Genomic DNA, 13,427 nt, shown 5'->3' with positions numbered 1-13,427 from the left:
TCTCCCCTTCCCAGCAGTCCTAAAGGCACATGTCAGTTGCACAGTGTGGGCATGATTCTCTGATGCTATTTATGAGCAAATATTGTCTTTTCCCAGACTCTACACAATCAATCTACTTCTGTAGTACTGAAAGATGTTAAGTATAGCCATTAGGAAGAAAGAGACCATTGTGTGATAAATGCAAAGATGCTGCGGCTTCATGTGATTTATTGTCGATGAATGTGAGAGAATATAAAAAACTGTAACATTAATTTCATTTCCATTTTAGCAGTTCTGTGGGTTTAGCTGCCTTGAAAACTCTTCTCATTCTCTCAGGAGAAAGATTTGCACAACTACAAAATGGCTGAATGTGTTTTAGCATAAGCAATGGAATCATCCTTATGAAGCGAGTTCTCTTAGCTTCCCCAGCCTTGATTCCTATAAAGATTTTTGGGCAGTGATAGGTGTTTGAGGTCTTCTCTAAATCTATGCAACCCCCAGTCTAACAACAGTGTCATTACACCATCCCACTGATTATACCTAGGTTATCACTTCATCCATTTATATTTAAGCCCATCTGTTCCTTGAAGGGGCTCAGTAATGTTTACATGAGGAAACACTAATAGCCTGGTTATGCTTTCATATCAGGAAAGCTCTTTTTAATGCCTTCCTTACATTTCAAAACTCAGATTTATAAACTGATCGTTTAGAAGGAGTCATTTTAAATATATATTAATTTTACCAATTCCCAAAGATGTCTTAAAGGCAGAAATTCCCAATCATATCACAAGTTCTTGCTCTATCTCAGCATAACTGGCAGAGAAGTATCTTGTACGAAGCAAGGAGGTGATAACATTAGCTTCAACTTATTGGTTTCTTATCATGAACTCAGCACTGTTTCTAGATTTCCACAAATATCATCTAATTTCAGCATCTGCACAACTCTGTGATAGAGATGATTATTAGTGTTTACCTTAAAATTTAAGTTGTCTAAGATGATGCATCTGTTAAACGGCAGAGCCCTGCTCTGGAGTCCAATGTTCAGATTCAGAGTCTAGACTTTTAACTGTAGTACCACGATGCCTCAGATAAACATACTTAAGAAAAGCTATGTTTTGAAATCCCTTAATTTTTAGTCCTGTTATTTCCTGTGGCTATTTTGAAGTAGTAGAGGAGTACATATTTTTATCATCAGCCTAGCATCATTTTTCTTCCCTTCTTCCTTTCAAAATAATTATTTTCGTAGGAATCCACTCTGCTTCTACAACTCCATCTTCATCTCCAGAAGTGATCCTTGATTCAGTTCAGTTCAGTCACTCAGCCATGTCTGGCTCTTTGTGACCAGGCCTCCCTGTTCATCACAAACTCCCGGAGTCCACCCAAACCCATGTCCATCGAGTTGGTGATGCCATCTAACCATCTCATCCTCTGTCATCTCCTTCTCCTCCTGCCCTCAATCTTTCCCAGCATCAGGGTCTTTTCCAATGAGTCATCTGTTCTCATCAGGTGGACAAAGTACTGGACTTTGAGCTTCAGCATCAGTCCTTTCAGTAACACTCAGGACTGATCTCCTCTAGGGTGGACTGGTTGGATCACCTTGCAGTCCAATGGACTCTCAAGAGTCTTCTCCAACACCACAGTTCAAAAGCATCAATTCTTCAGTGCTCAGCCATCTTCACAGTCCAACTCTCACATCCAAACATGACCACTGGAAAAACCATAGCCTTGACTAGATGGACCTTTGTTGACAAAGCAATGTCTCTGTTTTTTAATATGCTGTCTAGGTTGGTCATAACATTCCTTCCAAGGAGCAAGCGTCTTTTAATTTCATGGCTGCAGTCACCATCTGCAGTAATTTTGGAGATCAGAAAAATAAAGTCAGCCACTTTGTCCACTGTTTCCCCATCTATTTGCCAGGAGTGATGGAACCAGATGCCATGATCTTAGTTTTCTGAAAGTTGAGTCTTAAGCCAACTTTTTCACTCTCCTCTTTCACCTTCATCAAGAGGCTCTTTAGTTTCTCCTCACTTTCTGCCATAAGGGTGGTGTCATCTGCATATCTGAGGCTATTGATATTTCTCCCGGCAATCTTGATTCCAGCTTGTGCTTCCTCCATCCCAGCGTTTCTCATGATGTACTCTGCATATATGTTAAACAAGCAGAGTGACAATATACAGCCTTAACGTACTCCTTCTCCTATTTGGAACCAGTCTGTTGTTCCATTTCCAGTTTTAACTGTTGCTTCCTGACCTGCATACAGGTTTCTCAAGAGGCAGATCAGGTGATCTGGTATTCCCATCTCTTTCAGAATTTTCCACAGTTTATTGTGATCCACACAGTCAAATGCACTGGCATAGTCAATAAATCAGAAAAAGATGTTTCTCTGGAACTTTCTTGCTTTTTTGATGATCCAGCGGATATTGGCAATTTGATCTCTGGCTCCTCTGACTTTTCTAAAACCAGCTTGAACATCTGGAAGTTCTCGGTTCACGTATTGCTGAAGCCTGGCTTGGAGAATTTTGAGCATTACTTTACTAGCGTGTGAGATGAGTGCAATTGTGCAGTAGTTTGAGTATTCTTTCGGATTGCCTTTCTTCGGGATTGGAATGAAAACTGACCTTCTCCAGTCCTGTGGCCACTGCTGAGTTTTCCATATTTGCTGGCATATTGAGTGCAGCACTTTCACAGCATCATCTTTCAGGATTTTAAATAGCTCAACTGGAATTCCATCACATCCACTAGCTTTGTTCATAGTGATGCTTTCTAAGGCCCACTTGACTTCACATTCCAGGATGTCTGGCTCTAGGTGAGTGATCATACCATTGTGATTCTCTGGGTCATGAAGATCTTTTTTGCACAGTTCTTCTGTGTATTCTTGCCACCTCTTCTTAATATCTTCTGCTTCTGTGAGGTTCATACCATTTCTGTCCTTTATTGAGCCCATCTTTTCATGAAATGTTCCCTGGGTGTCTCTAATTTTCTTGAAGAGATCTCTAGTCTTTCCTATTTAATTGTTTTCCTTTATTTCTTTGCATTGATTGCTGAGGAAGGCTTTCTTATCTCTCCTTGCTATTCTTTGGAACTCTGCATTCAACTGTGTATGTCTTTCCTTTTCTCCTTTGCTTTTGGCTTCTCTTCTTTTCACAGCTATTTACAAGGCCTCCCCAGACAGCCATTTTGCTTTTTTGCATTTCTTTTTCTTGGGGATGGTCTTGATTCCTGTCTCCTGTACAATATCACAAAACTCCATCCATAGTCAAAGCAAATTTTGGTACTCCTGTTCTCCATAATGGTGAGTGGTTTTCCAGCTTGAGCCAATTTGCCCTGGAAATTCTCCTGGTAATCATCACTGGTCCAGGGGTGGGCTCTACATGTAAGGCAGTATATTAAGACTGAAGAGAAGAACCCTTATCCTATGGTTAGGGAGATGGGTTATCGCTCTTCTGCTAGAAAAAGCATCACCTTGCCCACCTTACGATTATGAAGAAAGCCAAGCTGAGAACAAGACTGAAACAGAGGAAAGACGTGTCCAAAAGACAGTATAATCCAAATATTGCTCAGTCATGTCCAACTCTCTGTGACCCCATGGATTGTAGCCCACCAGGCTTATCTGTCCATGGGATTTTCCAGGCAAGAGTATTGGAGTGTGTTGCCATTTCCTTCTCCAGGGGAATGTTTCTGACCCTTGGAACATGCATAGAATCCCCACAGAACCCATACCTCCTGCAGCGAAGGTGGATTCTTTACCTGCAGGGCCATCTTGGAAGCCCAGGGGACATCATGGGAAGAGCCAAACCCCACCTCATTGAGGCCTGCCCACACACCTCTCTCTGGGCATCTAAGCAAGACTTTCCATTCTGCCTAACTCAATTTGAGTTAAGTTTCTCTATAGTCAAAGGCATCCTGATAACACAGATAGCCACTGACCTGGTGTGATTTCAGGGGCACCAAATGCCAGATCACATTCATGCATCACAACTACCTTCTGCTATGGCACCTCAAGTTCCTTTAACTCCAGTCTCTTCTGTAACAATGCTGTCAGCTTTGTCAAAGTAACAACTTATTCACGAGGGATACTTAAGCGCCTCTGGTCCACAGCCTAGTGTACGCCAGCTTTGCTCGGACCCCACCCCCTCATTCTCCAACCTCACCATATTCTTCCCCACCCCCTGACATACTGCCTTGCTCTCAGATCTCCCAATTCACTGTGCCCTCTTCTGCTTCAAGCCTTTGCTGCCACCATCCCCTCCACAGACACACACATGTGCACATACCCGTGACTGCTCTCAGCTTTCTTAACTCAGCTTAGTAAATATTTCTTCAGGGAAAACTTATCTAGTTTCTCTTGTATAGATCAAATTTCCCTGTGAACCAGTCTCTGGGCAACACTGTAGCAGAGACGGTTTCTTGCTTACCTATGACTGCTCTTGCCTTCCGACTCTATAAAGTAGAGCCCTGGATTTTTAACTGAGTGCACAGCTGACAAAAATAAAGACTACATATCTTGCCTTCTTTAGAGGTGTCTGCAGTTCAAATGTTATAGCTGATGTTAATGGTACCTGGCCCGTGTCACCTCAGTAGTTATCACTGCAGTACATTCCAACCTCATCTTACTGAAAGCACTGGATACTCCCTGCCTTAAGGGCATGAGCCTAGGGCTGGCTGGAAATGATTGGGAGTTATAAAGCCAGAAGCAGCCTTCAGTCAATAAGAGTAGCATAGGAGTATAAATACCTCAGCTTCCTCACCAGGGGGTGGTACAGCTCTGAAGTATGTTCCATATTACCTCCTGGATCTAAATGTAAGACCAGAAACTATAAAACTCCTAGAGGAGAACACAGGCAAAACACTCTCCGACATGAATCACAGCAGGATCCTCTATGACCCACCTCCCAGAATATTGGAAATAAAAGAAAAATAAACAAATGGGACCTAATGAAACTTAAAAACTTTTTCACAACAAAGGAAACTATAAGCAAGGTGAAAAGACAGCCTTCAGAATGGGAGAAAATAACAGCAAATGAAGCAACAGATAAAGCATTAATCTCAAAAATATACAAGCAACTCCTGCAGCTCAATTCCAGAAAAATAAATGACCCAATCAAAAAATAGGCCAAAGAACTAAACAGACATTTCGCCAAAGAAGACATAGAGATGGATAACAAACACATGAAAAGATGCTCAACATCACTCATTATCAGAGAAATGCAAATCAAAACCACAGTGAGGTACCATCACACGCCAGTCAGGATGGCTGCTATCCAAAAGTCTACAAGCAATAAATGCTAGAAAGGGTGTGGAGAAAAGGGAACCCTCTTACACTGTTGGTGGGAATGCAAACTAGTACAGCCGCTATGGGAAACAGTGTGGAGATTCCTTAAAATACTGGAAATAGAACTGCCATATGACCCAGCAATCCCACTCCTGGGCATACACACCAAGGAAACAAGATCTGAAAGAGACACGTGCACCCCAATGTTCATCGCAGCACTGTTTATAATAGCCAGGACATGGAAGCAACCTAGATGCCCATCAGCAGACGCATAGATAAGAAAGCTGTGGTACATATACACCATGGAATATTACTCAGCCATTAAAAAGAATTCATTTGAATCACTTCTAAAGAGATGGATGAAACTGGAGCCCATTATACAGAGTGAAGTAAGCCAGAAAGATAAAGACCAATACAGTATACTAATGCATATATATGGATTTTAAAAAGACGGTAACAATAACCCTATATGAAAAACAGAGAAAGAGACACAGATGTACAGAACAGACTTTTGGACTTTGTGGGAGAAGGCGAGGGTGGGATGTTCTGAGCGAATAGCATTGAAACAAGTATACTATCAAGGATGAAACAGCTCACCAGCCCAGGTTGGATGCATGAGACAAGTGCTCAGGGCTGGTGCACTGGGATGACCCAGAGGGATGGGATGTGGAGGGAGGCAGGAGGGGGGATCGGGATGGGGAACACATGCAGATCCATGGCTGATTCATGTCAATGTATGGCAAAAACCACTACAATATTGTAAAGTAATTAGTCTCCAACTAATAAAAATTAAAAAAAAAACACACAAAACATATTACCTCTGGAGTCCCTTTTGGTATTCAGCCTCAGTTATCCATAGTGCTGACCAGTTCTAGAACATTTTCATTATTACCATCCTTCCCTCCTTACTTCCCCACAACCCTGACAATGCTTTATGGAATTATCTTCCAAATAAACCAATCATCAGTCCTTGTCTCAAGGTTTGCCTCTAGAGAAATCCAATCTAAGATCCAGTACTCTCTCCCCACAAAGGCTTCCCTGATCTTCCCAAGCTAAATGAGGTCACCTATCTGTTCTGAACCCATTTACAATCATTTTGTATCTGTCTTATAACATTTTTATCATTTCCCATTTTATTGGCTCATCTCCTCAATGAGAATCTAATTTCTTTTGAGTACCAAACTAAAAGCTCAAGTTCTGGTGTCAGACATATTTCAAACCCCAGTCCCCTTACTATATTCTCTCTGGGTTTGTTTCCTCATCAATAAAATAAAAATAATAGTGACACTTAACTTTTAGTGTTTTGGGGAAGGATTTAATTAGGTAACCCATGTAAAGCATTTAGCAAAATGACTGATACAAGTTATGATGTCATAAATGTTGGCCTGGAAGGCTACAGTCCATAGGGCCATATAGAGTCAGACACGGCTGAAATGACCTAGCACGCACACACTACATTATTACTGGTATTATTAGTATTTGTGATAATCATGGCATACCCCACAGCACATAGTACACCATCTATTCAACATATATTAATAGTAAATACTAAACTGATATTTGTTAATTAAATAATAAATGATGAGATAGAGTAAGAGTAGTGCATTCTGGTTTCATAATTGTCACTGAGCCTTGATTCAACCAGTGGATTTTTATAGCACACACAACAGAAGTACTGATAAACCACTCAATCCTTCAGATTTCTCATAGATGTAAATATAAACAAGTGACCTTCCATCTGTTGCATGAGCAATATTCATTCCATTGTCATTTTCCTGGAAAGCTCAAAGGCACAAATGCATGTGTTAGCTATCTGTCCTCTCCTTTGAACTATTCAAGATGAGTTCAAAGGGATCAGTGTAAAGAGGAGCTACACTTTGCATGTCTATATGGAGAGAGGATTTGGAAGCAATGCAGAAGCATGATGCCTCATTCTTCCAGCCACCCCTGTATCATGCCAGAGTGACCCTCATAAACCAAAGCTGACCAGTTACCCCCCACATCACCCCAGCAGGACATCTCTAACCAAGTGAAGTTTCCTGTGATTCCTCTGAAGATTGTCGGCTACTTATGTACCATTGCCCAAACTGACTTCTCTGTCAGGAATGCCCATTTTATCCCTATTATTTTTTTAGGGGGGTGGTGGGAGTGGCTGGGTTTCCCAGGAGGTGTTAGTGGTAAAGAACTCAATTGCCAGTGCAGGAGATGTGAGAGACATGGGTTCAATCCCTGGGTCACGAAGATTCCTTGGAAGAGGGCACAGCAACCTACTTCCGTTTTCTTGTCTGGAGAATCTGATGGATGGAGGAGCTTGGTGGCCTATGGTCCACAGGGTCACAAAGAGTTGGACTGAAGTGACTTAGCATGCACGCATACACACACAAGGGCAGCTGGCAAATTATCTACTTACCTTCCAAGACTCAGCTTAACCTCCACCAAGAAGACTTCCCTACCTCAAAACCCACTCATCCAGTACTGATCGTTTTCTTGTAAGCCTTTCCCTCAAAAGGTTTATCTTAGAACTTAGGATGGAAGATGATAGAGAAGACTCATGTTCTGCAATATCCAGAGGGTTCATACCAGAAAGAAAGAATTCTGAGTTCCCGCAAAACTCAAACATACTTAGCATCCAAATCAAAGGATATTCTCCATTGTTCCCATGGGGATCCTTTTCTGACCAAACACTGCCCACTTTAGTTGGGGCATCCCCAAGTCACTTCCTCCTTCATTACTTGCTGTGAGAATCTACCCCTTTGCCCTTATACAAGTTTATGGCTCCATCAAACCATCCCATCATCCTCTGTTTGAGAGAAGGAAGACCTCTACCTCAGGCATCCAAGGCTGAAATGGCATTCACATTTACAAGACAAATTCTCTTTTGAACCATTAAGCAAGTTACTTAATGTGTCTTAGGTTCCTTAACTACAAAGAAAATAATGAAAAGTCCTACTTCATGAAGAAATTATGAGTCTAAAAAGGTAATATAAAGCATTTAGAAGAGTACTTGATACATAAGTGCTCAATTAATGTTAGTTCTTCCTTGTTTTAACAATAATATTAGCCTTATTACTAGAAATAATAATCACCTTTCACATGGTAACTTCCCAGGTTTATTATGTTAAAGACCCTCCACCTCCATCAAGGAGTAAGATGGAAAGGAATGAAAATGCACAAGGACAAGAATATCCTGAACCACACGTTTATTTGTTAATATAGGTGTTCTATTCCTCTTCCCTCCATGCAGCCAATAAACTGTGAGCACCCTGAAGGAAGGATCTTTGTCATTCTTTTAGTTGTGTCTCTAGTCCAGAGTAGGGGCTCAGTTAATGCCTGTTTATTTTATAGGAAAACCTAGACCACAGCTTGCATCCACCTAGCATTGGCACTACTTGACAAATTCCAGGATAAATAAAGGCTGAAGTCCCTGGTAATATGTTGATTATGGGTTATACTGGAGAAGGAAATAGCAACCTATGCCAGTATTCTTGCCTGGAAAATCCCACAGACAGAGGAGCCTGGTGAGCTACAGTCCATGGAGTCACTAGAGTTGGACATGACTGAGTGACTAAACCACCACCATACAGGTCAAGTTCTTTCCGGCTAGTGTTTTATTATTATCCCCCATTTTCAAAGAAGCACAGAGAATGTTTAAACAACATGTAAAGAATTTAACTTTTTATTGAGAAATGGATTTAGTATTCAATTATGAGTCTGTAAAACCTCAACTCTTCCATGGGCATCTTCCCATTAGATTGGGGACCAAGAAGAGTAGCTGGAACAAAGTAGGTGCTCAAAATAGATATTTGTTGAGGGGATCCCCAGGAGACGCTATGCATTCTACAAGAGTTGCAAACTAGGAAGTCAGAAAAGCAGGAGAACTGAGGTTTCCAGAAACGGGTTATCTACACAGTGATTATGCATACCCCCAACACAAAGTGAGAGTTTAGGAAACCAACTGGGGCCTAATAGCTCAAGAGCAGATACCTGTATCTCACCACAAGCCAGGTGCCATGGACAATTTCAGATTCTAATTCTTTTCTAGAACACATTATTTCTGTAAATTTACTTTTTCTTTCTTGAAGAAAAACTTTAAATGTGCACAAGGACTATACAAGAAAAGAAAGATATCAAATTTTATCTTCTAGAACTACAGAGGAAAAAATAATGAAAAAACTGCAAAACACCTCCTCATAAAATAACTTTATGAGCAAATGCAAACTAACATTTATTACAGAACGAGGAATTTTAAGAGGAGAAATGGAAAAGCTTTTAAATCAAATCCGGCACTCTCGCCTCTAATTCATACCCTAATGGAACCATGTAATACATGATAGATAAGGAGGCAAAATGATAGGCAGACCCATTCAGAAGCCACTGGAAGGCTCTGAAATCATTTCAGAGACCAGTATGTTGATATAAAAGGGAAGAATATGAAACAGCTGGAACCACATAAATGCAGGTGGGTTTTCCCTCATTTAGCTGGAAGAATTTAGCTTTATTACCTGAACTAGACACAATTCTACACCAGACTTTGCCTCTTCTTTCTCATTCTATTTGTTTTTTCAGCTTTTTTTACGGATAGGTAGGGGAGTGAGGGCTAAGCAGTAGGAATATTCTCAAAGAAAAGGGTGATCAAAGTAGGTCTGGTTCTGAAAACAGTGTTGAATCCTTAAAAGTGCATTAGCAGAAGGGACAGGCAAAAGCAAACCTGTGTTCAGAGAATATTCCTGAAGCAGCACTGGACACAGAGGATTGAAGGAAAGAGATATCGAAAGAGATGGATTTGATAGACATCAAGAAAGAGAAATTGGCAGGAGCTGGTGACTGATTGGCCTGGACTAGAGAAGGAAGAGTTATGGGTTTGTGTGCTTAAATGAATGGCAATGATGACAGAGCTATAAATTTTATTTATAAAATTCATACCTCAGGGTTTAATGTAGGTCACTTTGGTTATTTAAAAAGCTATTGGCACAGCAAGAAGTCAACCTGAAAGGCAGAAAATTAGACACATTTCCTTCAAGAAGAAAGTGGAGAGCTGGTAAATGAAAAGATAATTAAATTTATATATTGAGAGAAAAGAACTTTTTAATCATAGGAATCAAATAATTGGCAGTAGTGTTTATGTTTCAATATGATCTTTTAAAACACATTGAATTTAGTGAACCAAAAAGATAAACATTAGCATCCACTTAAAACCATCACACAGATTTAAATTGGCAGTTGTACTGTCAAATAGAAATTATCTTGAAGATTATGGTAAATTTCTACAAATTAAAAAAACCTGTGTACAACCTTCACACTTTTTGAGAGATCAGGCCCCTCAGGATGTTACTTTTAAATCTGGATATGATTACAGGTGCACTTATCTTGTACAATTCCAACCCACGATCATCTTTCTGGCACTGTTCCTTGTCTCAAACTTGATCAGACATCTTTGGAAGTACCCACCCAGCCACATCCACGTTTTTTGAGAACTAATCTCCCCTTTACCAAATGAATGAACATAGTCATGTGTGTGCCTATGACTCCAGCTCTTGGTCACAGCTGATTCGGCCAGACATAGTCAGATGACCAATGTGGAGCCAATCAAGTATTCTCTCAAGATATTGGGCACTTGAGTCAGAATAGACTGGAACATTCGGCTATAGGAGGGGTCTTGTAAAAAGATGTGGCTTTGGTAGCCATAGGGACCATTTGGGGAGTAGCTGTGATGGTGTGTGTGCAAATGAAGAAGCAGCTACCTTTCTTCTTCTGAAAGTAAATGTTGAAAATAGAAGAGAGAGAGCTGACAGCTGCAGAGGGAAATGAAGATTGAAATTTCTTTGGCATCTGGAGGCATACCTGTGTTGCAGGAGACCAAAGTTCATACACTGTCTATGTTTGAACATTCTGAGATATCCAAAGAGTTGATTTGGCTATAATAACACTTAGACCTGAGGGACGGAGCTTATCAAATAAACAAAGATTATGCAACAATATAAGGTAATTACACTGGCTTTTTAGAGTAGTATATGGAGGTGTCCAAATCTTGATAAGCATCTTTCCTTGACTTCAGCAAGCAACCTTCCCCATTAGGTTTCCGATGCTGTGCTCCTCTGAACTTCCAGTCTTCATACCACAAACCACTAAGTTTGTGTAAGTTTCCTAGAGTTAGTTAGCTCTTTCATGCTTATTAGTGAGAAGAGCTTCTCTGTGTTAATTAGTGCACTCATTAGCTTATAATTAGTGCACTCAATAGCTTAATAAGTGCACTGATATAATGAGAAAGGTATGCCAAGGGATGATGCTTTCCTAGGATAACCAACCAGCATTCTGATATAAAAATCACTACTCATCTAGTTGGGTGAATAAATCAACAACATGAAAATATGACTTGCATCACTTCCCTCTATCTACTCACTTTGGGGGCTAACATATCACCCTATCGTATCACTAAAAGATACACTGTCCTCTGCTTTCATCTCTTCACACATAAACTGCATCTCTCTGGCAATACCCTCAACAATTTACAGATCTTTGATGAATCACAAAATTGATTAATGATTGTGGGAGGCTTTGTCAGAAGATATTTCTTACTTCCACTCTTCTCAACCAAGTGAAAGATACTTCCACTTCCACTCAACCAAACTGACACAGTCAATCCTTACAATGGTATGAGATTTCAACATACACTTATGACTGTGACTGTGTATTTTTATGCTTGTCTAAAATTCTCCAGCAAACACCTTTGTCCTCCTTAACATCAGAACCGAGGAAAAAGTCCTTGAAAAAGATGCTTCCATTATTTCTGGTCTCCTGGTTTTGATAGCCTGGTGGTTATATAATCTTTTGAATATTCCGAGGTGCATAATACATCAAACCCTCTGACCGCCAAAGGAGCATGAGAGACAGATGTTATGCGTGATGAGACTGAAGCGGTGGAGACAGATCTTTCTCAAAGCTGGCTGATGGAGTTGGTAATCTAGCATCAGCACGATGTGAGTTCTTCAAAGAATGCCATGAACCAAGAATTGGAGGATCTGGAAAATAATCCTTAAGCCTTGTAGAGCTGCTCACCCAGAACACAGAGACCCTGGCAGGCTAGGGGCCAACATTACTGACCCTGTGTTAAGCAGTCTGGAAGGAGGTCCAGAGCCCTGCTAAATTACTTGCCTCGCACATCCTCAGTGCCTTCTACTGAAGTTTATACATGTTGATCATGTGCTTGCATCGCTTTCATTGAAATAATAAATACAACAAGCCTTGTCCCCGTGCTGAGCCTCTGGGTCAGACTGGAGCCTGAGGAGCCCATCTGACTGGCAGGCATCCTGACCACCTGGGAACTCAAAGACAGGCTGTGAAAACCAAAGAGAGGAAAGAAGAAGGAAGAGAGAGGGCAGATGAGAAATGTAAAATGAAAAGGATGAGCAGAAGGAAAGGTGAGGCGGAGAGAGGTCAAAGAAGGGACAGCAGGCAAGAGGGGAGAAGGCAAATGGCAGGATGAATGTAACACATGAAATGGGGAGGAGAAAAGGGTGAAAATAGGAAATAAGAGGAAGAAGAAAGAAGTCAGAGTGATGGCAAAAAAAAATAAAAGTGGAAGATAAAGTAACAAAAGATAGAGGGAGAAAATAAGGAAATATAAGGAAAAAGAGTGAAAGGAACAACAGAACAAACAGAGGGAAGAAGTCAAGGATCAGTCTGTGTAAGGCATGGTGTCTAGTGTTCTAGATGCTCTCAAAACCAACTAGAGGAATAGAGGAGAGGGCACTGACCCACGTCCCTCTGAGCAGCACCTGAAGGCTGATCAAAGAGACACTGGTAACCCCAAGTGACTTTGAAAAAGGCAGGGAAAGCCTACATTATAAGAGAGTGGGCAAAGAAAACAGGATCATCCATCCATGTTTCCCCAAGCTTGTGCCCATGTACTAGACCACAGAAAATCATCATCCAGGCTCTTCTTCAGAACATCTGTGGCTGATGGCTGACGTCAGTGTTAGTCACCCTGCTGAGACCAGGGCTTTCAAGCTCCAGCCATCACTGAGGCAAAGTCTGAGCAACAAGGGAGGAGTCAACTTGGGTTTGCAAAGATTCCCACAGAGAAAGGAAGTGATATGCTCATCACAGTAGTAGTGCCACCTTGTGACCAAAGATTCATCTGTCCCCCCACCCCTGCCTCCACCCAATTCTGTCATCC

Source organism: Muntiacus reevesi, chromosome 4, assembly GCF_963930625.1.
Source record: "Muntiacus reevesi chromosome 4, mMunRee1.1, whole genome shotgun sequence".
Lineage (NCBI taxonomy): Eukaryota > Metazoa > Chordata > Mammalia > Artiodactyla > Cervidae > Muntiacus > Muntiacus reevesi.
Note: the sequence above shows the minus strand (reverse complement) of the source record.